The sequence below is a fragment of the Lissotriton vulgaris genome, chromosome 4_1 (assembly GCF_964263255.1).
Source record: "Lissotriton vulgaris chromosome 4_1, aLisVul1.2, whole genome shotgun sequence".
Lineage (NCBI taxonomy): Eukaryota > Metazoa > Chordata > Amphibia > Caudata > Salamandridae > Lissotriton > Lissotriton vulgaris.
In genome coordinates, this window is record NC_141691.1 from 537,536,825 (window position 1) to 537,560,864 (window position 24,040).

The 24,040-nt window shown below is 33.5% G+C and overlaps 12 non-coding genes across 12 annotated transcripts; 3 read left to right on the top strand and 9 right to left on the bottom strand.

Annotated features, from left to right (window-relative positions):
• Window positions 1–2,276: 2,276 nt before the first annotated feature.
• Window positions 2,277–2,348, bottom strand: TRNAQ-CUG (transfer RNA glutamine (anticodon CUG)). The gene has a single exon. It is a non-coding gene; the product is annotated as a tRNA-Gln (tRNA).
• Window positions 2,349–3,896: 1,548 nt separating this feature from the next.
• Window positions 3,897–3,968, top strand: TRNAQ-UUG (transfer RNA glutamine (anticodon UUG)). The gene has a single exon. It is a non-coding gene; the product is annotated as a tRNA-Gln (tRNA).
• Window positions 3,969–4,793: 825 nt separating this feature from the next.
• TRNAQ-CUG (transfer RNA glutamine (anticodon CUG)) lies at window positions 4,794–4,865 on the bottom strand. Its single transcript has one exon. It is a non-coding gene; the product is annotated as a tRNA-Gln (tRNA).
• Window positions 4,866–6,413: 1,548 nt separating this feature from the next.
• TRNAQ-UUG (transfer RNA glutamine (anticodon UUG)) lies at window positions 6,414–6,485 on the top strand. The gene has a single exon. It is a non-coding gene; the product is annotated as a tRNA-Gln (tRNA).
• Window positions 6,486–7,310: 825 nt separating this feature from the next.
• Window positions 7,311–7,382, bottom strand: TRNAQ-CUG (transfer RNA glutamine (anticodon CUG)). Its single transcript has one exon. It is a non-coding gene; the product is annotated as a tRNA-Gln (tRNA).
• Window positions 7,383–8,930: 1,548 nt separating this feature from the next.
• TRNAQ-UUG (transfer RNA glutamine (anticodon UUG)) lies at window positions 8,931–9,002 on the top strand. The gene has a single exon. It is a non-coding gene; the product is annotated as a tRNA-Gln (tRNA).
• Window positions 9,003–9,827: 825 nt separating this feature from the next.
• TRNAQ-CUG (transfer RNA glutamine (anticodon CUG)) lies at window positions 9,828–9,899 on the bottom strand. The gene has a single exon. It is a non-coding gene; the product is annotated as a tRNA-Gln (tRNA).
• Window positions 9,900–12,343: 2,444 nt separating this feature from the next.
• TRNAQ-CUG (transfer RNA glutamine (anticodon CUG)) lies at window positions 12,344–12,415 on the bottom strand. Its single transcript has one exon. It is a non-coding gene; the product is annotated as a tRNA-Gln (tRNA).
• Window positions 12,416–14,860: 2,445 nt separating this feature from the next.
• TRNAQ-CUG (transfer RNA glutamine (anticodon CUG)) lies at window positions 14,861–14,932 on the bottom strand. Its single transcript has one exon. It is a non-coding gene; the product is annotated as a tRNA-Gln (tRNA).
• Window positions 14,933–17,377: 2,445 nt separating this feature from the next.
• TRNAQ-CUG (transfer RNA glutamine (anticodon CUG)) lies at window positions 17,378–17,449 on the bottom strand. Its single transcript has one exon. It is a non-coding gene; the product is annotated as a tRNA-Gln (tRNA).
• A 2,445-nt stretch (window positions 17,450–19,894) lies between these two features.
• Window positions 19,895–19,966, bottom strand: TRNAQ-CUG (transfer RNA glutamine (anticodon CUG)). The gene has a single exon. It is a non-coding gene; the product is annotated as a tRNA-Gln (tRNA).
• Window positions 19,967–22,411: 2,445 nt separating this feature from the next.
• Window positions 22,412–22,483, bottom strand: TRNAQ-CUG (transfer RNA glutamine (anticodon CUG)). Its single transcript has one exon. It is a non-coding gene; the product is annotated as a tRNA-Gln (tRNA).
• Between the last annotated feature and the right edge of the window lie 1,557 nt (window positions 22,484–24,040).

Here is a 24,040-nt window from a genome sequence, read left to right on the forward strand (position 1 = left end):
ACGTTTATCAGGAAATGCAATTTACAAAATAATGATCATATTTGACTGAAGAATATTAAAACATTCTACATTTCCAAACTACTACATCCATTTCTCTGTCTCTCACATGGGTGGCTCCAAAGAGCAACGCTTGGCACTTTGGACTTTGCATGCAAAGGTACCAGTCCAATTCTTTGAGGTACTATTTTACTAATCTCGACCTTTTACATTTCTGTCATCTTTTGTTATTGATAGCTCCAATCCAACACCAGTAGGTTGAAAGAGACAAACGTTGACTCCTTTCAAAATGTCCAACAGCTTGAACAAGTTACAGAAATATGAACTTTATAATACACATAACATCACATTCCTACACAAAATAGTGCGACATTACACAATCCTATCCTGTTTTTCTCAAATGCATTTCAGAGGGCTGATTCCCAGCATTCCTTTTTGAAGATTTCCACACTATTGATAAGGCGAATATAGCACATTTTGAAAGAGATGTGTTCTTAAATCAAACCTAGAGAACCACAATGACGGTATCATTCAGATAGTACAAATGTTTTTTGTATATTAGTATGGAAATTGTGAAATAAAACATTTCTCATGCTGATTTTCAACAGTCGATCTGCAATCATGAAATATAAGCTTTTGCTTGGAGGCCTCAAAGGTACTGATCTAATTTTCTTTTTTAGAATTATTCACAGATCGTATGATATGCTTTGTACAAATCAACTATGTTGTTAGATCAAAATTGATTAAAAAGTGACTATCTCAATTTCAGGACATATAGAAGAGGAAGGAGAAGAGGCTCATGTTTCAAATGCGGAGAGGCAACAACTGTTCATTATTTTCACCTCTATTAATTATATGTATTTTTATAATGTATATATTTATATTTTCCGATAAATATACATAGACATATAGCGATATATAGGGAGATACATACATATAAGTTGATACGTACAAGTTTATAAGTAAATGAGATGTTTTTCCAATTAATACTTCTAAGAACTGAATGGAAAAAAAATCGTAAAGTTTAGATAAGTCCCACTGAGCTTTGTACTTAGATCCCTGTTTTCAGAGTCCAGATTGACAAGCATAACACCATCAACCCACCTGTACCAGGTTGAGCTTTCCATTTTGGCAGAAGAGATTGCATTCACGGGGGAATCTTATCTTTTATTGCAAAATCTTATCTCACATAAAAAGTACTGTTCAACAGAGTCATAGCGTTACTTGAGTCCTTTGTGCAACATCCTTCCCTAACATAGTTCAATAGGCAAAAGTTGAACAGAATAGAAAAGTTATATAATTCTGTTTGTCTTTGACTGTAGAAAATAAAAAATGTGAAATGTCCACATTGCTGCAGCAATTTCCTCCCCTGTCACATGGGAGGTTCCATGGTGTAATGGTTAGCACTTTGGACTTTGAATCCAAGGATCCGAGTTCAAATCTCGGTGTGACCACTTTCATGACTTATGACCAAATCTTTTTCTGTCAAGTGTATTCATAAATATCATAAATCTAACACGGGTAGAGTGAAACATTGATTTATTGATTGTATTTTTAAAGTCTATTTGATGTGAGCAAATGATAGAACTTTTAGAAAACATGGAAATAAAATGGCTCAAAATAATGAGATATTTTGTGAGCTGACTCTGTTTTCTCAACTCATCACAAGAGGCTGATCCAAGATATTACTTGTTTAAATCTTACTGTTATTGATAAGGGGAACACAGAACTTTTTTAATTGGAAAGCCTTCATTAAAAGAAAACTTGAGGAATCAAATTGTGTATTTTGGGGACAGAAGAGATGAACTTTTAAATAACAATCTTGAAATTAAGACACACAGATATTTACACTCTGTTTTTCTAAAGTAGATCCATAACCACAAAGTAGAATCTTTCGAAAGACATGTCAAATGTATTAATCTGAATTCCTCTTTCAAAGAAATTCACAATTAAATGCTCTGTGTAAGTCAAGAATGTTGTCAGATAAGAAATCAGCAAAATGAACTATCTTATTACTGATCATAAAGATGAGAAAGGAAAAGAACCTCTTGCTTAAATTGTGGATGGGAAAGAACAGTTTTTAGTTTTCAGCTTCAGTACTTATGTTTATGAATAATTCATTTCTTTATATTGTATTATCACTATCTAGATGGATATAGCCATGTGTACATAGATACATACTTATACGTTGATAAGTTTCAGTATAAAACTTTGACGTTATGTTTTTCCAAGTCCAAATTCTAAGAAATTAGTGAAATATTAAATCTCATAATTCAAGCAGGTCCCACCGAGATTTGAACTCGGATCGCTGGATTCAGAGTCCAGAGTGCTAACCATTACACCATGGAACCCTGCCATACATGAGGGATTTTTCCATTGAGACAAAAGAGAGCGCATCAGTGCGGGGGCTTTTCTTACATTGATGAAAAGATATCTCAGTTGAATGCTCATAGTGTAAAGAGCTATAATGTGATTTGATTCTTTTCAGCTGCATTCTCCATAACAGTGTTAAATGTGCAAACGTTTATAAGGAAATGCAATTTACAAAATAATGATCATATTTGACTGAAGAATATTAAAACATTCTACATTTCCAAACTACTACATCCATTTCTCTGTCTCTCACATGGGTGGCTCCAAAGAGCAACGCTTGGCACTTTGGACTTTGCATGCAAAGGTACCAGTCCAATTCTTTGAGGTACTATTTTACTAATCTCGACCTTTTACATTTCTGTCATCTTTTGTTATTGATAGCTCCAATCCAACACCAGTAGGTTGAAAGAGACAAATGTTGACTCCTTTCAAAATGTCCAACAGCTTGAACAAGTTACAGAAATACGAACTTTATAATACACATAACATCACATTCCTACACAAAATAGTGCGACATTACAAAATCATATCCTGTTTTTCTCAAATGCATTTCAGAGGGCTGATTCCCAGCATTCCTTTTTGAAGATTTCCACACTATTGATAAGGCGAATATAGCACATTTTGAAAGAGATGTGTTCTTAAATCAAACCTAGAGAACCACAATGACGGTATCATTCAGATAGTACAAATGTTTTTTGTATATTAGTATGGAAATTGTGAAATAAAACATTTCTCATGCTGATTTTCAACAGTCGATCTGCAATCATGAAATATAAGCTTTTGCTTGGAGGCCTCAAAGGTACTGATCTAATTTTCTTTTTTAGAATTATTCACAGATCGTATGATATGCTTTGTACAAATCGACTATGTTGTTAGATCAAAATTGATTAAAAAGTGACTATCTCAATTTCAGGACATATAGAAGAGGAAGGAGAAGAGGCTCATGTTTCAAATGCGGACAGGCAACAACTGTTCATTATTTTCACCTCTATTAATTATATGTATTTTTATAATGTATATATTTATATTTTCCGATAAATATACATAGACATATAGCGATATATAGGGAGATACATACATATAAGTTGATACGTACAAGTTTATAAGTAAATGAGATGTTTTTCCAATTAATACTTCTAAGAACTGAATGGAAAAAAAATCGTAAAGTTTAGATAAGTCCCACTGAGCTTTGTACTTAGATCCCTGTTTTCAGAGTCCAGATTGACAAGCATAACACCATCAACCCACCTGTACCAGGTTGAGCTTTCCATTTTGGCAGAAGAGATTGCATTCACGGGGGAATCTTATCTTTTATTGCAAAATCTTATCTCACATAAAAAGTACTGTTCAACAGAGTCATAGCGTTACTTGAGTCCTTTGTGCAACATCCTTCCCTAACATAGTTCAATAGGCAAAAGTTGAACAGAATAGAAAAGTTATATAATTCTGTTTGTCTTTGACTGTAGAAAATAAAAAATGTGAAATGTCCACATTGCTGCAGCAATTTCCTCCCCTGTCACATGGGAGGTTCCATGGTGTAATGGTTAGCACTTTGGACTTTGAATCCAAGGATCCGAGTTCAAATCTCAGTGGGACCACTTTCATGACTTATGACCAAATCTTTTTCTGTCAAGTGTATTCATAAATATCATAAATCTAACACGGGTAGAGTGAAACATTGATTTATTGATTGTATTTTTAAAGTCTATTTGATGTGAGCAAATGATAGAACTTTTAGAAAACATGGAAATAAAATGGCTCAAAATAATGAGATATTTTGTGAGCTGACTCTGTTTTCTCAACTCATCACAAGAGGCTGATCCAAGATATTACTTGTTTAAATCTTACTGTTTTTGATAAGGGGAACACGGAACTTTTTTAATTGGAAAGCCTTCATTAAAAGAAAACTTGAGGAATCAAATTGTGTATTTTGGGGACAGAAGAGATGAACTTTTAAATAACAATCTTGAAATTAAGACACACAGATATTTACACTCTGTTTTTCTAAAGTAGATCCATAACCACAAAGTAGAATCTTTCGAAAGACATGTCAAATGTATTAATCTGAATTCCTCTTTCAAAGAAATTCACAATTAAATGCTCTGTGTAAGTCAAGAATGTTGTCAGATAAGAAATCAGCAAAATGAACTATCTTATTACTGATCATAAAGATGAGAAAGGAAAAGAACCTCTTGCTTAAATTGTGGATGGGAAAGAACAGTTTTTAGTTTTCAGCTTCAGTACTTATGTTTATGAATAATTCATTTCTTTATATTGTATTATCACTATCTAGATGGATATAGCCATGTGTACATAGATACATACTTATACGTTGATAAGTTTCAGTATAAAACTTTGACGTTATGTTTTTCCAAGTCCAAATTCTAAGAAATTAGTGAAATATTAAATCTCATAATTCAAGCAGGTCCCACCGAGATTTGAACTCGGATCGCTGGATTCAGAGTCCAGAGTGCTAACCATTACACCATGGAACCCTGCCATACATGAGGGATTTTTCCATTGAGACAAAAGAGAGCGCATCAGTGCGGGGGCTTTTCTTACATTGATGAAAAGATATCTCAGTTGAATGCTCATAGTGTAAAGAGCTATAATGTGATTTAATTCTTTTCAGCTGCATTCTCCATAACAGTGTTAAATGTGCAAACGTTTATCAGGAAATGCAATTTACAAAATAATGATCATATTTGACTGAAGAATATTAAAACATTCTACATTTCCAAACTACTACATCCATTTCTCTGTCTCTCACATGGGTGGCTCCAAAGAGCAACGCTTGGCACTTTGGACTTTGCATGCAAAGGTACCAGTCCAATTCTTTGAGGTACTATTTTACTAATCTCGACCTTTTACATTTCTTTCATCTTTTGTTATTGATAGCTCCAATCCAACACCAGTAGGTTGAAAGAGACAAATGTTGACTCCTTTCAAAATGTCCAACAGCTTGAACAAGTTACAGAAATACGAACTTTATAATACACATAACATCACATTCCTACACAAAATAGTGCGACATTACAAAATCCTATCCTGTTTTTCTCAAATGCATTTCAGAGGGCTGATTCCCAGCATTCCTTTTTGAAGATTTCCACACTATTGATAAGGCGAATATAGCACATTTTGAAAGAGATGTGTTCTTAAATCAAACCTAGAGAACCACAATGACGGTATCATTCAGATAGTACAAATGTTTTTTGTATATTAGTATGGAAATTGTGAAATAAAACATTTCTCATGCTGATTTTCAACAGTCGATCTGCAATCATGAAATATAAGCTTTTGCTTGGAGGCCTCAAAGGTACTGATCTAATTTTCTTTTTTAGAATTATTCACAGATCGTATGATATGCTTTGTACAAATCGACTATGTTGTTAGATCAAAATTGATTAAAAAGTGACTATCTCAATTTCAGGACATATAGAAGAGGAAGGAGAAGAGGTTCATGTTTCAAATGCGGACAGGCAACAACTGTTCATTATTTTCACCTCTATTAATTATATGTATTTTTATAATGTATATATTTATATTTTCCGATAAATATACATAGACATATAGCGATATATAGGGAGATACATACATATAAGTTGATACGTACAAGTTTATAAGTAAATGAGATGTTTTTCCAATTAATACTTCTAAGAACTGAATGGAAAAAAAATTGTAAAGTTTAGATAAGTCCCACTGAGCTTTGTACTTAGATCCCTGTTTTCAGAGTCCAGATTGACAAGCATAACACCATCAACCCACCTGTACCAGGTTGAGCTTTCCATTTTGGCAGAAGAGATTGCATTCACGGGGGAATCTTATCTTTTATTGCAAAATCTTATCTCACATAAAAAGTACTGTTCAACAGAGTCATAGCGTTACTTGAGTCCTTTGTGCAACATCCTTCCCTAACATAGTTCAATAGGCAAAAGTTGAACAGAATAGAAAAGTTATATAATTCTGTTTGTCTTTGACTGTAGAAAATAAAAAATGTGAAATGTCCACATTGCTGCAGCAATTTCCTCCCCTGTCACATGGGAGGTTCCATGGTGTAATGGTTAGCACTTTGGACTTTGAATCCAAGGATCCGAGTTCAAATCTCAGTGGGACCACTTTCATGACTTATGACCAAATCTTTTTCTGTCAAGTGTATTCATAAATATCATAAATCTAACACGGGTAGAGTGAAACATTGATTTATTGATTGTATTTTTAAAGTCTATTTGATGTGAGCAAATGATAGAACTTTTAGAAAACATGGAAATAAAATGGCTCAAAATAATGAGATATTTTGTGAGCTGACTCTGTTTTCTCAACTCATCACAAGAGGCTGATCCAAGATATTACTTGTTTAAATCTTACTGTTATTGATAAGGGGAACACGGAACTTTTTTAATTGGAAAGCCTTCATTAAAAGAAAACTTGAGGAATCAAATTGTGTATTTTGGGGACAGAAGAGATGAACTTTTAAATAACAATCTTGAAATTAAGACACACAGATATTTACACTCTGTTTTTCTAAAGTAGATCCATAACCACAAAGTAGAATCTTTCGAAAGACATGTCAAATGTATTAATCTGAATTCCTCTTTCAAAGAAATTCACAATTAAATGCTCTGTGTAAGTCAAGAATGTTGTCAGATAAGAAATCAGCAAAATGAACTATCTTATTACTGATCATAAAGATGAGAAAGGAAAAGAACCTCTTGCTTAAATTGTGGATGGGAAAGAACAGTTTTTAGTTTTCAGCTTCAGTACTTATGTTTATGAATAATTCATTTCTTTATATTGTATTATCACTATCTAGATGGATATAGCCATGTGTACATAGATACATACTTATACGTTGATAAGTTTCAGTATAAAACTTTGACGTTATGTTTTTCCAAGTCCAAATTCTAAGAAATTAGTGAAATATTAAATCTCATAATTCAAGCAGGTCCCACCGAGATTTGAACTCGGATCGCTGGATTCAGAGTCCAGAGTGCTAACCATTACACCATGGAACCCTGCCATACATGAGGGATTTTTCCATTGAGACAAAAGAGAGCGCATCAGTGCGGGGGCTTTTCTTACATTGATGAAAAGATATCTCAGTTGAATGCTCATAGTGTAAAGAGCTATAATGTGATTTGATTCTTTTCAGCTGCATTCTCCATAACAGTGTTAAATGTGCAAACGTTTATCAGGAAATGCAATTTACAAAATAATGATCATATTTGACTGAAGAATATTAAAACATTCTACATTTCCAAACTACTACATCCATTTCTCTGTCTCTCACATGGGTGGCTCCAAAGAGCAACGCTTGGCACTTTGGACTTTGCATGCAAAGGTACCAGTCCAATTCTTTGAGGTACTATTTTACTAATCTCGACCTTTTACATTTCTGTCATCTTTTGTTATTGATAGCTCCAATCCAACACCAGTAGGTTGAAAGAGACAAATGTTGACTCCTTTCAAAATGTCCAACAGCTTGAACAAGTTACAGAAATACGAACTTTATAATACACATAACATCACATTCCTACACAAAATAGTGCGACATTACAAAATCCTATCCTGTTTTTCTCAAATGCATTTCAGAGGGCTGATTCCCAGCATTCCTTTTTGAAGATTTCCACACTATTGATAAGGCGAATATAGCACATTTTGAAAGAGATGTGTTCTTAAATCAAACCTAGAGAACCACAATGACGGTATCATTCAGATAGTACAAATGTTTTTTGTATATTAGTATGGAAATTGTGAAATAAAACATTTCTCATGCTGATTTTCAACAGTCGATCTGCAATCATGAAATATAAGCTTTTGCTTGGAGGCCTCAAAGGTACTGATCTAATTTTCTTTTTTAGAATTATTCACAGATCGTATGATATGCTTTGTACAAATCGACTATGTTGTTAGATCAAAATTGATTAAAAAGTGACTATCTCAATTTCAGGACATATAGAAGAGGAAGGAGAAGAGGCTCATGTTTCAAATGCGGACAGGCAACAACTGTTCATTATTTTCACCTCTATTAATTATATGTATTTTTATAATGTATATATTTATATTTTCCGATAAATATACATAGACATATAGCAATATATAGGGAGATACATACATATAAGTTGATACGTACAAGTTTATAAGTAAATGAGATGTTTTTCCAATTAATACTTCTAAGAACTGAATGGAAAAAAAATTGTAAAGTTTAGATAAGTCCCACTGAGCTTTGTACTTAGATCCCTGTTTTCAGAGTCCAGATTGACAAGCATAACACCATCAACCCACCTGTACCAGGTTGAGCTTTCCATTTTGGCAGAAGAGATTGCATTCACGGGGGAATCTTATCTTTTATTGCAAAATCTTATCTCACATAAAAAGTACTGTTCAACAGAGTCATAGCGTTACTTGAGTCCTTTGTGCAACATCCTTCCCTAACATAGTTCAATAGGCAAAAGTTGAACAGAATAGAAAAGTTATATAATTCTGTTTGTCTTTGACTGTAGAAAATAAAAAATGTGAAATGTCCACATTGCTGCAGCAATTTCCTCCCCTGTCACATGGGAGGTTCCATGGTGTAATGGTTAGCACTTTGGACTTTGAATCCAAGGATCCGAGTTCAAATCTCAGTGGGACCACTTTCATGACTTATGACCAAATCTTTTTCTGTCAAGTGTATTCATAAATATCATAAATCTAACACGGGTAGAGTGAAACATTGATTTATTGATTGTATTTTTAAAGTCTATTTGATGTGAGCAAATGATAGAACTTTTAGAAAACATGGAAATAAAATGGCTCAAAATAATGAGATATTTTGTGAGCTGACTCTGTTTTCTCAACTCATCACAAGAGGCTGATCCAAGATATTACTTGTTTAAATCTTACTGTTATTGATAAGGGGAACACGGAACTTTTTTAATTGGAAAGCCTTCATTAAAAGAAAACTTGAGGAATCAAATTGTGTATTTTGGGGACAGAAGAGATGAACTTTTAAATAACAATCTTGAAATTAAGACACACAGATATTTACACTCTGTTTTTCTAAAGTAGATCCATAACCACAAAGTAGAATCTTTCGAAAGACATGTCAAATGTATTAATCTGAATTCCTCTTTCAAAGAAATTCACAATTAAATGCTCTGTGTAAGTCAAGAATGTTGTCAGATAAGAAATCAGCAAAATGAACTATCTTATTACTGATCATAAAGATGAGAAAGGAAAAGAACCTCTTGCTTAAATTGTGGATGGGAAAGAACAGTTTTTAGTTTTCAGCTTCAGTACTTATGTTTATGAATAATTCATTTCTTTATATTGTATTATCACTATCTAGATGGATATAGCCATGTGTACATAGATACATACTTATACGTTGATAAGTTTCAGTATAAAACTTTGACGTTATGTTTTTCCAAGTCCAAATTCTAAGAAATTAGTGAAATATTAAATCTCATAATTCAAGCAGGTCCCACCGAGATTTGAACTCGGATCGCTGGATTCAGAGTCCAGAGTGCTAACCATTACACCATGGAACCCTGCCATACATGAGGGATTTTTCCATTGAGACAAAAGAGAGCGCATCAGTGCGGGGGCTTTTCTTACATTGATGAAAAGATATCTCAGTTGAATGCTCATAGTGTAAAGAGCTATAATGTGATTTGATTCTTTTCAGCTGCATTCTCCATAACAGTGTTAAATGTGCAAACGTTTATCAGGAAATGCAATTTACAAAATAATGATCATATTTGACTGAAGAATATTAAAACATTCTACATTTCCAAACTACTACATCCATTTCTCTGTCTCTCACATGGGTGGCTCCAAAGAGCAACGCTTGGCACTTTGGACTTTGCATGCAAAGGTACCAGTCCAATTCTTTGAGGTACTATTTTACTAATCTCGACCTTTTACATTTCTGTCATCTTTTGTTATTGATAGCTCCAATCCAACACCAGTAGGTTGAAAGAGACAAACGTTGACTCCTTTCAAAATGTCCAACAGCTTGAACAAGTTACAGAAATACGAACTTTATAATACACATAACATCACATTCCTACACAAAATAGTGCGACATTACACAATCCTATCCTGTTTTTCTCAAATGCATTTCAGAGGGCTGATTCCCAGCATTCCTTTTTGAAGATTTCCACACTATTGATAAGGCGAATATAGCACATTTTGAAAGAGATGTGTTCTTAAATCAAACCTAGAGAACCACAATGACGGTATCATTCAGATAGTACAAATGTTTTTTGTATATTAGTATGGAAATTGTGAAATAAAACATTTCTCATGCTGATTTTCAACAGTCGATCTGCAATCATGAAATATAAGCTTTTGCTTGGAGGCCTCAAAGGTACTGATCTAATTTTCTTTTTTAGAATTATTCACAGATCGTATGATATGCTTTGTACAAATCAACTATGTTGTTAGATCAAAATTGATTAAAAAGTGACTATCTCAATTTCAGGACATATAGAAGAGGAAGGAGAAGAAGCTCATGTTTCAAATGCGGAGAGGCAACAACTGTTCATTATTTTCACCTCTATTAATTATATGTATTTTTATAATGTATATATTTATATTTTCCGATAAATATACATAGACATATAGCGATATATAGGGAGATACATACATATAAGTTGATACGTACAAGTTTATAAGTAAATGAGATGTTTTTCCAATTAATACTTCTAAGAACTGAATGGAAAAAAAATCGTAAAGTTTAGATAAGTCCCACTGAGCTTTGTACTTAGATCCCTGTTTTCAGAGTCCAGATTGACAAGCATAACACCATCAACCCACCTGTACCAGGTTGAGCTTTCCATTTTGGCAGAAGAGATTGCATTCACGGGGGAATCTTATCTTTTATTGCAAAATCTTATCTCACATAAAAAGTACTGTTCAACAGAGTCATAGCGTTACTTGAGTCCTTTGTGCAACATCCTTCCCTAACATAGTTCAATAGGCAAAAGTTGAACAGAATAGAAAAGTTATATAATTCTGTTTGTCTTTGACTGTAGAAAATAAAAAATGTGAAATGTCCACATTGCTGCAGCAATTTCCTCCCCTGTCACATGGGAGGTTCCATGGTGTAATGGTTAGCACTTTGGACTTTGAATCCAAGGATCCGAGTTCAAATCTCGGTGTGACCACTTTCATGACTTATGACCAAATCTTTTTCTGTCAAGTGTATTCATAAATATCATAAATCTAACACGGGTAGAGTGAAACATTGATTTATTGATTGTATTTTTAAAGTCTATTTGATGTGAGCAAATGATAGAACTTTTAGAAAACATGGAAATAAAATGGCTCAAAATAATGAGATATTTTGTGAGCTGACTCTGTTTTCTCAACTCATCACAAGAGGCTGATCCAAGATATTACTTGTTTAAATCTTACTGTTATTGATAAGGGGAACACGGAACTTTTTTAATTGGAAAGCCTTCATTAAAAGAAAACTTGAGGAATCAAATTGTGTATTTTGGGGACAGAAGAGATGAACTTTTAATAACAATCTTGAAATTAAGACACACAGATATTTACACTCTGTTTTTCTAAAGTAGATCCATAACCACAAAGTAGAATCTTTCGAAAGACATGTCAAATGTATTAATCTGAATTCCTCTTTCAAAGAAATTCACAATTAAATGCTCTGTGTAAGTCAAGAATGTTGTCAGATAAGAAATCAGCAAAATGAACTATCTTATTACTGATCATAAAGATGAGAAAGGAAAAGAACCTCTTGCTTAAATTGTGGATGGGAAAGAACCGTTTTTAGTTTTCAGCTTCAGTACTTATGTTTATGAATAATTCATTTCTTTATATTGTATTATCACTATCTAGATGGATATAGCCATGTGTACATAGATACATACTTATACGTTGATAAGTTTCAGTATAAAACTTTGACGTTATGTTTTTCCAAGTCCAAATTCTAAGAAATTAGTGAAATATTAAATCTCATAATTCAAGCAGGTCCCACCGAGATTTGAACTCGGATCGCTGGATTCAGAGTCCAGAGTGCTAACCATTACACCATGGAACCCTGCCATACATGAGGGATTTTTCCATTGAGACAAAAGAGAGCGCATCAGTGCGGGGGCTTTTCTTACATTGATGAAAAGATATCTCAGTTGAATGCTCATAGTGTAAAGAGCTATAATGTGATTTGATTCTTTTCAGCTGCATTCTCCATAACAGTGTTAAATGTGCAAACGTTTATCAGGAAATGCAATTTACAAAATAATGATCATATTTGACTGAAGAATATTAAAACATTCTACATTTCCAAACTACTACATCCATTTCTCTGTCTCTCACATGGGTGGCTCCAAAGAGCAACGCTTGGCACTTTGGAATTTGCATGCAAAGGTACCAGTCCAATTCTTTGAGGTACTATTTTACTAATCTCGACCTTTTACATTTCTGTCATCTTTTGTTATTGATAGCTCCAATCCAACACCAGTAGGTTGAAAGAGACAAACGTTGACTCCTTTCAAAATGTCCAACAGCTTGAACAAGTTACAGAAATACGAACTTTATAATACACATAACATCACATTCCTACACAAAATAGTGCGACATTACACAATCCTATCCTGTTTTTCTCAAATGCATTTCAGAGGGCTGATTCCCAGCATTCCTTTTTGAAGATTTCCACACTATTGATAAGGCGAATATAGCACATTTTGAAAGAGATGTGTTCTTAAATCAAACCTAGAGAACCACAATGACGGTATCATTCAGATAGTACAAATGTTTTTTGTATATTAGTATGGAAATTGTGAAATAAAACATTTCTCATGCTGATTTTCAACAGTCGATCTGCAATCATGAAATATAAGCTTTTGCTTGGAGGCCTCAAAGGTACTGATCTAATTTTCTTTTTTAGAATTATTCACAGATCGTATGATATGCTTTGTACAAATCAACTATGTTGTTAGATCAAAATTGATTAAAAAGTGACTATCTCAATTTCAGGACATATAGAAGAGGAAGGAGAAGAGGCTCATGTTTCAAATGCGGAGAGGCAACAACTGTTCATTATTTTCACCTCTATTAATTATATGTATTTTTATAATGTATATATTTATATTTTCCGATAAATATACATAGACATATAGCGATATATAGGGAGATACATACATATAAGTTGATACGTACAAGTTTATAAGTAAATGAGATGTTTTTCCAATTAATACTTCTAAGAACTGAATGGAAAAAAAATCGTAAAGTTTAGATAAGTCCCACTGAGCTTTGTACTTAGATCCCTGTTTTCAGAGTCCAGATTGACAAGCATAACACAATCAACCCACCTGTACCAGGTTGAGCTTTCCATTTTGGCAGAAGAGATTGCATTCACGGGGGAATCTTATCTTTTATTGCAAAATCTTATCTCACATAAAAAGTACTGTTCAACAGAGTCATAGCGTTACTTGAGTCCTTTGTGCAACATCCTTCCCTAACATAGTTCAATAGGCAAAAGTTGAACAGAATAGAAAAGTTATATAATTCTGTTTGTCTTTGACTGTAGAAAATAAAAAATGTGAAATGTCCACATTGCTGCAGCAATTTCCTCCCCTGTCACATGGGAGGTTCCATGGTGTAATGGTTAGCACTTTGGACTTTGAATCCAAGGATCCGAGTTCAAATCTCGGTGTGACCACTTTCATGACTTATGACCAAATCTTTTTCTGTCAAGTGTATTCATAAATATCATAAATCTAACACGGGTAGAGTGAAACATTGATTTATTGATTGTATTTTTAAAGTCTATTTGATGTGAGCAAATGATAGAACTTTTAGAAAACATGGAAATAAAATGGCTCAAAATAATGAGATATTTTGTGAGCTGACTCTGTTTTCTCAACTCATCACAAGAGGCTGATCCAAGATATTACTTGTTTAAATCTTACTGTTATTGATAAGGGGAACACAGAACTTTTTTAATTGGAAAGCCTTCATTAAAAGAAAACTTGAGGAATCAAATTGTGTATTTTGGGGACAGAAGAGATGAACTTTTAAATAACAATCTTGAAATTAAGACACACAGATATTTACACTCTGTTTTTCTAAAGTAGATCCATAACCACAAAGTAGAATCTTTCGAAAGACATGTCAAATGTATTAATCTGAATTCCTCTTTCAAAGAAATTCACAATTAAATGCTCTGTGTAAGTCAAGAATGTTGTCAGATAAGAAATCAGCAAAATGAACTATCTTATTACTGATCATAAAGATGAGAAAGGAAAAGAACCTCTTGCTTAAATTGTGGATGGGAAAGAACAGTTTTTAGTTTTCAGCTTCAGTACTTATGTTTATGAATAATTCATTTCTTTATATTGTATTATCACTATCTAGATGGATATAGCCATGTGTACATAGATACATACTTATACGTTGATAAGTTTCAGTATAAAACTTTGACGTTATGTTTTTCCAAGTCCAAATTCTAAGAAATTAGTGAAATATTAAATCTCATAATTCAAGCAGGTCCCACCGAGATTTGAACTCGGATCGCTGGATTCAGAGTCCAGAGTGCTAGCCATTACACCATGGAACCCTGCCATACATGAGGGATTTTTCCATTGAGACAAAAGAGAGCGCATCAGTGCGGGGGCTTTTCTTACATTGATGAAAAGATATCTCAGTTGAATGCTCATAGTGTAAAGAGCTATAATGTGATTTGATTCTTTTCAGCTGCATTCTCCATAACAGTGTTAAATGTGCAAACGTTTATCAGGAAATGCAATTTACAAAATAATGATCATATTTGACTGAAGAATATTAAAACATTCTACATTTCCAAACTACTACATCCATTTCTCTGTCTCTCACATGGGTGGCTCCAAAGAGCAACGCTTGGCACTTTGGACTTTGCATGCAAAGGTACCAGTCCAATTCTTTGAGGTACTATTTTACTAATCTCGACCTTTTACATTTCTGTCATCTTTTGTTATTGATAGCTCCAATCCAACACCAGTAGGTTGAAAGAGACAAACGTTGACTCCTTTCAAAATGTCCAACAGCTTGAACAAGTTACAGAAATACGAACTTTATAATACACATAACATCACATTCCTACACAAAATAGTGCGACATTACACAATCCTATCCTGTTTTTCTCAAATGCATTTCAGAGGGCTGATTCCCAGCATTCCTTTTTGAAGATTTCCACACTATTGATAAGGCGAATATAGCACATTTTGAAAGAGATGTGTTCTTAAATCAAACCTAGAGAACCACAATGACGGTATCATTCAGATAGTACAAATGTTTTTTGTATATTAGTATGGAAATTGTGAAATAAAACATTTCTCATGCTGATTTTCAACAGTCGATCTGCAATCATGAAATATAAGCTTTTGCTTGGAGGCCTCAAAGGTACTGATCTAATTTTCTTTTTTAGAATTATTCACAGATCGTATGATATGCTTTGTACAAATCAACTATGTTGTTAGATCAAAATTGATTAAAAAGTGACTATCTCAATTTCAGGACATATAGAAGAGGAAGGAGAAGAGGCTCATGTTTCAAATGCGGACAGGCAACAACTGTTCATTATTTTCACCTCTATTAATTATATGTATTTTTATAATGTATATATTTATATTTTCCGATAAATATACATAGACATATAGCGATATATAGGGAGATACATACATATAAGTTGATACGTACAAGTTTATAAGTAAATGAGATGTTTTTCCAATTAATACTTCTAAGAACTGAATGGAAAAAAAATCGTAAAGTTTAGATAAGTCCCACTGAGCTTTGTACTTAGATCCCTGTTTTCAGAGTCCAGATTGACAAGCATAACACAATCAACCCACCTGTACCAGGTTGAGCTTTCCATTTTGGCAGAAGAGATTGCATTCACGGGGGAATCTTATCTTTTATTGCAAAATCTTATCTCACATAAAAAGTACTGTTCAACAGAGTCATAGCGTTACTTGAGTCCTTTGTGCAACATCCTTCCCTAACATAGTTCAATAGGCAAAAGTTGAACAGAATAGAAAAGTTATATAATTCTGTTTGTCTTTGACTGTAGAAAATAAAAAATGTGAAATGTCCACATTGCTGCAGCAATTTCCTCCCCTGTCACATGGGAGGTTCCATGGTGTAATGGTTAGCACTTTGGACTTTGAATCCAAGGATCCGAGTTCAAATCTCGGTGTGACCACTTTCATGACTTATGACCAAATCTTTTTCTGTCAAGTGTATTCATAAATATCATAAATCTAACACGGGTAGAGTGAAACATTGATTTATTGATTGTATTTTTAAAGTCTATTTGATGTGAGCAAATGATAGAACTTTTAGAAAACATGGAAATAAAATGGCTCAAAATAATGAGATATTTTGTGAGCTGACTCTGTTTTCTCAACTCATCACAAGAGGCTGATCCAAGATATTACTTGTTTAAATCTTACTGTTATTGATAAGGGGAACACAGAACTTTTTTAATTGGAAAGCCTTCATTAAAAGAAAACTTGAGGAATCAAATTGTGTATTTTGGGGACAGAAGAGATGAACTTTTAAATAACAATCTTGAAATTAAGACACACAGATATTTACACTCTGTTTTTCTAAAGTAGATCCATAACCACAAAGTAGAATCTTTCGAAAGACATGTCAAATGTATTAATCTGAATTCCTCTTTCAAAGAAATTCACAATTAAATGCTCTGTGTAAGTCAAGAATGTTGTCAGATAAGAAATCAGCAAAATGAACTATCTTATTACTGATCATAAAGATGAGAAAGGAAAAGAACCTCTTGCTTAAATTGTGGATGGGAAAGAACAGTTTTTAGTTTTCAGCTTCAGTACTTATGTTTATGAATAATTCATTTCTTTATATTGTATTATCACTATCTAGATGGATATAGCCATGTGTACATAGATACATACTTATACGTTGATAAGTTTCAGTATAAAACTTTGACGTTATGTTTTTCCAAGTCCAAATTCTAAGAAATTAGTGAAATATTAAATCTCATAATTCAAGCAGGTCCCACCGAGATTTGAACTCGGATCGCTGGATTCAGAGTCCAGAGTGCTAACCATTACACCATGGAACCCTGCCATACATGAGGGATTTTTCCATTGAGACAAAAGAGAGCGCATCAGTGCGGGGGCTTTTCTTACATTGATGAAAAGATATCTCAGTTGAATGCTCATAGTGTAAAGAGCTATAATGTGATTTGATTCTTTTCAGCTGCATTCTCCATAACAGTGTTAAATGTGCAAACGTTTATCAGGAAATGCAATTTACAAAATAATGATCATATTTGACTGAAGAATATTAAAACATTCTACATTTCCAAACTACTACATCCATTTCTCTGTCTCTCACATGGGTGGCTCCAAAGAGCAACGCTTGGCACTTTGGACTTTGCATGCAAAGGTACCAGTCCAATTCTTTGAGGTACTATTTTACTAATCTCGACCTTTTACATTTCTGTCATCTTTTGTTATTGATAGCTCCAATCCAACACCAGTAGGTTGAAAGAGACAAACGTTGACTCCTTTCAAAATGTCCAACAGCTTGAACAAGTTACAGAAATACGAACTTTATAATACACATAACATCACATTCCTACACAAAATAGTGCGACATTACACAATCCTATCCTGTTTTTCTCAAATGCATTTCAGAGGGCTGATTCCCAGCATTCCTTTTTGAAGATTTCCACACTATTGATAAGGCGAATATAGCACATTTTGAAAGAGATGTGTTCTTAAATCAAACCTAGAGAACCACAATGACGGTATCATTCAGATAGTACAAATGTTTTTTGTATATTAGTATGGAAATTGTGAAATAAAACATTTCTCATGCTGATTTTCAACAGTCGATCTGCAATCATGAAATATAAGCTTTTGCTTGGAGGCCTCAAAGGTACTGATCTAATTTTCTTTTTTAGAATTATTCACAGATCGTATGATATGCTTTGTACAAATCAACTATGTTGTTAGATCAAAATTGATTAAAAAGTGACTATCTCAATTTCAGGACATATAGAAGAGGAAGGAGAAGAGGCTCATGTTTCAAATGCGGACAGGCAACAACTGTTCATTATTTTCACCTCTATTAATTATATGTATTTTTATAATGTATATATTTATATTTTCCGATAAATATACATAGACATATAGCGATATATAGGGAGATACATACATATAAGTTGATACGTACAAGTTTATAAGTAAATGAGATGTTTTTCCAATTAATACTTCTAAGAACTGAATGGAAAAAAAATCGTAAAGTTTAGATAAGTCCCACTGAGCTTTGTACTTAGATCCCTGTTTTCAGAGTCCAGATTGACAAGCATAACACCATCAACCCACCTGTACCAGGTTGAGCTTTCCATTTTGGCAGAAGAGATTGCATTCACGGGGGAATCTTATCTTTTATTGCAAAATCTTATCTCACATAAAAAGTACTGTTCAACAGAGTCATAGCGTTACTTGAGTCCTTTGTGCAACATCCTTCCCTAACATAGTTCAATAGGCAAAAGTTGAACAGAATAGAAAAGTTATATAATTCTGTTTGTCTTTGACTGTAGAAAATAAAAAATGTGAAATGTCCACATTGCTGCAGCAATTTCCTCCCCTGTCACATGGGAGGTTCCATGGTGTAATGGTTAGCACTTTGGACTTTGAATCCAAGGATCCGAGTTCAAATCTCGGTGTGACCACTTTCATGACTTATGACCAAATCTTTTTCTGTCAAGTGTATTCATAAATATCATAAATCTAACACGGGTAGAGTGAAACATTGATTTATTGATTGTATTTTTAAAGTCTATTTGATGTGAGCAAATGATAGAACTTTTAGAAAACATGGAAATAAAATGGCTCAAAATAATGAGATATTTTGTGAGCTGACTCTGTTTTCTCAACTCATCACAAGAGGCTGATCCAAGATATTACTTGTTTAAATCTTACTGTTATTGATAAGGGGAACACGGAACTTTTTTAATTGGAAAGCCTTCATTAAAAGAAAACTTGAGGAATCAAATTGTGTATTTTGGGGACAGAAGAGATGAACTTTTAAATAACAATCTTGAAATTAAGACACACAGATATTTACACTCTGTTTTTCTAAAGTAGATCCATAACCACAAAGTAGAATCTTTCGAAAGACATGTCAAATGTATTAATCTGAATTCCTCTTTCAAAGAAATTCACAATTAAATGCTCTGTGTAAGTCAAGAATGTTGTCAGATAAGAAATCAGCAAAATGAACTATCTTATTACTGATCATAAAGATGAGAAAGGAAAAGAACCTCTTGCTTAAATTGTGGATGGGAAAGAACCGTTTTTAGTTTTCAGCTTCAGTACTTATGTTTATGAATAATTCATTTCTTTATATTGTATTATCACTATCTAGATGGATATAGCCATGTGTACATAGATACATACTTATACGTTGATAAGTTTCAGTATAAAACTTTGACGTTATGTTTTTCCAAGTCCAAATTCTAAGAAATTAGTGAAATATTAAATCTCATAATTCAAGCAGGTCCCACCGAGATTTGAACTCGGATCGCTGGATTCAGAGTCCAGAGTGCTAACCATTACACCATGGAACCCTGCCATACATGAGGGATTTTTCCATTGAGACAAAAGAGAGCGCATCAGTGCGGGGGCTTTTCTTACATTGATGAAAAGATATCTCAGTTGAATGCTCATAGTGTAAAGAGCTATAATGTGATTTGATTCTTTTCAGCTGCATTCTCCATAACAGTGTTAAATGTGCAAACGTTTATCAGGAAATGCAATTTACAAAATAATGATCATATTTGACTGAAGAATATTAAAACATTCTACATTTCCAAACTACTACATCCATTTCTCTGTCTCTCACATGGGTGGCTCCAAAGAGCAACGCTTGGCACTTTGGAATTTGCATGCAAAGGTACCAGTCCAATTCTTTGAGGTACTATTTTACTAATCTCGACCTTTTACATTTCTGTCATCTTTTGTTATTGATAGCTCCAATCCAACACCAGTAGGTTGAAAGAGACAAACGTTGACTCCTTTCAAAATGTCCAACAGCTTGAACAAGTTACAGAAATACGAACTTTATAATACACATAACATCACATTCCTACACAAAATAGTGCGACATTACACAATCCTATCCTGTTTTTCTCAAATGCATTTCAGAGGGCTGATTCCCAGCATTCCTTTTTGAAGATTTCCACACTATTGATAAGGCGAATATAGCACATTTTGAAAGAGATGTGTTCTTAAATCAAACCTAGAGAACCACAATGACGGTATCATTCAGATAGTACAAATGTTTTTTGTATATTAGTATGGAAATTGTGAAATAAAACATTTCTCATGCTGATTTTCAACAGTCGATCTGCAATCATGAAATATAAGCTTTTGCTTGGAGGCCTCAAAGGTACTGATCTAATTTTCTTTTTTAGAATTATTCACAGATCGTATGATATGCTTTGTACAAATCAACTATGTTGTTAGATCAAAATTGATTAAAAAGTGACTATCTCAATTTCAGGACATATAGAAGAGGAAGGAGAAGAGGCTCATGTTTCAAATGCGGAGAGGCAACAACTGTTCATTATTTTCACCTCTATTAATTATATGTATTTTTATAATGTATATATTTATATTTTCCGATAAATATACATAGACATATAGCGATATATAGGGAGATACATACATATAAGTTGATACGTACAAGTTTATAAGTAAATGAGATGTTTTTCCAATTAATACTTCTAAGAACTGAATGGAAAAAAAATCGTAAAGTTTAGATAAGTCCCACTGAGCTTTGTACTTAGATCCCTGTTTTCAGAGTCCAGATTGACAAGCATAACACCATCAACCCACCTGTACCAGGTTGAGCTTTCCATTTTGGCAGAAGAGATTGCATTCACGGGGGAATCTTATCTTTTATTGCAAAATCTTATCTCACATAAAAAGTACTGTTCAACAGAGTCATAGCGTTACTTGAGTCCTTTGTGCAACATCCTTCCCTAACATAGTTCAATAGGCAAAAGTTGAACAGAATAGAAAAGTTATATAATTCTGTTTGTCTTTGACTGTAGAAAATAAAAAATGTGAAATGTCCACATTGCTGCAGCAATTTCCTCCCCTGTCACATGGGAGGTTCCATGGTGTAATGGTTAGCACTTTGGACTTTGAATCCAAGGATCCGAGCTCAAATCTCGGTGTGACCACTTTCATGACTTATGACCAAATCTTTTTCTGTCAAGTGTATTCATAAATATCATAAATCTAACACGGGTAGAGTGAAACATTGATTTATTGATTGTATTTTTAAAGTCTATTTGATGTGAGCAAATGATAGAACTTTTAGAAAACATGGAAATAAAATGGCTCAAAATAATGAGATATTTTGTGAGCTGACTCTGTTTTCTCAACTCATCACAAGAGGCTGATCCAAGATATTACTTGTTTAAATCTTACTGTTATTGATAAGGGGAACACGGAACTTTTTTAATTGGAAAGCCTTCATTAAAAGAAAACTTGAGGAATCAAATTGTGTATTTTGGGGACAGAAGAGATGAACTTTTAAATAACAATCTTGAAATTAAGACACACAGATATTTACACTCTGTTTTTCTAAAGTAGATCCATAACCTCAAAGTAGAATCTTTCGAAAGACATGTCAAATGTATTAATCTGAATTCCTCTTTCAAAGAAATTCACAATTAAATGCTCTGTGTAAGTCAAGAATGTTGTCAGATAAGAAATCAGCAAAATGAACTATCTTATTACTGATCATAAAGATGAGAAAGGAAAAGAACCTCTTGCTTAAATTGTGGATGGGAAAGAACAGTTTTTAGTTTTCAGCTTCAGTACTTATGTTTATGAATAATTCATTTCTTTATATTGTATTATCACTATCTAGATGGATATAGCCATGTGTACATAGATACATACTTATACGTTGATAAGTTTCAGTATAAAACTTTGACGTTATGTTTTTCCAAGTCCAAATTCTAAGAAATTAGTGAAATATTAAATCTCATAATTCAAGCAGGTCCCACCGAGATTTGAACTCGGATCGCTGGATTCAGAGTCCAGAGTGCTAACCATTACACCATGGAACCCTGCCATACATGAGGGATTTTTCCATTGAGACAAAAGAGAGCGCATCAGTGCGGGGGCTTTTCTTACATTGATGAAAAGATATCTCAGTTGAATGCTCATAGTGTAAAGAGCTATAATGTGATTTGATTCTTTTCAGCTGCATTCTCCATAACAGTGTTAAATGTGCAAACGTTTATCAGGAAATGCAATTTACAAAATAATGATCATATTTGACTGAAGAATATTAAAACATTCTACATTTCCAAACTACTACATCCATTTCTCTGTCTCTCACATGGGTGGCTCCAAAGAGCAACGCTTGGCACTTTGGACTTTGCATGCAAAGGTACCAGTCCAATTCTTTGAGGTACTATTTTACTAATCTCGACCTTTTACATTTCTGTCATCTTTTGTTATTGATAGCTCCAATCCAACACCAGTAGGTTGAAAGAGACAAACGTTGACTCCTTTCAAAATGTCCAACAGCTTGAACAAGTTACAGAAATACGAACTTTATAATACACATAACATCACATTCCTACACAAAATAGTGCGACATTACACAATCCTATCCTGTTTTTCTCAAATGCATTTCAGAGGGCTGATTCCCAGCATTCCTTTTTGAAGATTTCCACACTATTGATAAGGCGAATATAGCACATTTTGAAAGAGATGTGTTCTTAAATCAAACCTAGAGAACCACAATGACGGTATCATTCAGATAGTACAAATGTTTTTTGTATATTAGTATGGAAATTGTGAAATAAAACATTTCTCATGCTGATTTTCAACAGTCGATCTGCAATCATGAAATATAAGCTTTTGCTTGGAGGCCTCAAAGGTACTGATCTAATTTTCTTTTTTAGAATTATTCACAGATCGTATGATATGCTTTGTACAAATCAACTATGTTGTTAGATCAAAATTGATTAAAAAGTGACTATCTCAATTTCAGGACATATAGAAGAGGAAGGAGAAGAGGCTCATGTTTCAAATGCGGACAGGCAACAACTGTTCATTATTTTCACCTCTATTAATTATATGTATTTTTATAATGTATATATTTATATTTTCCGATAAATATACATAGACATATAGCGATATATAGGGAGATACATACATATAAGTTGATACGTACAAGTTTATAAGTAAATGAGATGTTTTTCCAATTAATACTTCTAAGAACTGAATGGAAAAAAAATCGTAAAGTTTAGATAAGTCCCACTGAGCTTTGTACTTAGATCCCTGTTTTCAGAGTCCAGATTGACAAGCATAACACAATCAACCCACCTGTACCAGGTTGAGCTTTCCATTTTGGCAGAAGAGATTGCATTCACGGGGGAATCTTATCTTTTATTGCAAAATCTTATCTCACATAAAAAGTACTGTTCAACAGAGTCATAGCGTTACTTGAGTCCTTTGTGCAACATCCTTCCCTAACATAGTTCAATAGGCAAAAGTTGAACAGAATAGAAAAGTTATATAATTCTGTTTGTCTTTGACTGTAGAAAATAAAAAATGTGAAATGTCCACATTGCTGCAGCAATTTCCTCCCCTGTCACATGGGAGGTTCCATG